Below are 783 nucleotides of genomic sequence, written 5' to 3' on the forward strand. Positions count from 1 at the left end.
TTCCAGAGATATGCAGTATGAAAAAATCGGTTTGTATGGGAGGTGCCTCGCCCCCTTTTCCAATAAGCACAATTTTTCTCCTTGAGTATGCGATTGGTTTGATATATCTCCATGCCAAGTTAGTGTACTCTACCATGAACACGTCCAGATATACGCAGTATGAAATAATCGGTTTGTATGGGAGGTGCCACGCCCCCTTTTCCAATAAGCACAATTTTTCTCCATGAGTACGCGATTGCTTTGATATATCTCCATACCAAGTTAGAGTACTCTACCATGAACACTTCCAGATATATGCAGTATGAAATATTCGGTTTGTATGGGAGGTGCCACGCCCCCTGCAGCTAGAGGTATGAAATATACTTTACATCCGATTCTCATACCTACCAAATATACACAAAAAATTTCATAAAGATCGGTCCAGCCGTCTCGGAGGAGTTCGACCACTAACACCGTGACACGAGATTTTTATATATTAGATATTCTAACATTATATAACAAACCCGAAACACAACTTCAACTTCTGTAATTAAATATAACAACTTTTACCCTTTTTGTCACGGGTGTGACAAGACCAATACTGCTTAATAATAACTCATAATATAGATAAAGCACAATTTAATATATAATACAGTTTTATTAAATGCAGATGAGTTCTACTACATATATTTCTTACCAAACACTTAAATTAAGAATCGCAAATTATTTGGCAGTATGTACTTTCAACACAACCTACTTTAAACCTACTAAAAAAATTTACTTATAACTTGATTTTAAAACGTA

The sequence above is a fragment of the Rhagoletis pomonella genome, unplaced genomic scaffold (assembly GCF_013731165.1).
Source record: "Rhagoletis pomonella isolate Grant_MI unplaced genomic scaffold, Rhpom_1.0 Rhpom_scaffold_00151, whole genome shotgun sequence".
Lineage (NCBI taxonomy): Eukaryota > Metazoa > Arthropoda > Insecta > Diptera > Tephritidae > Rhagoletis > Rhagoletis pomonella.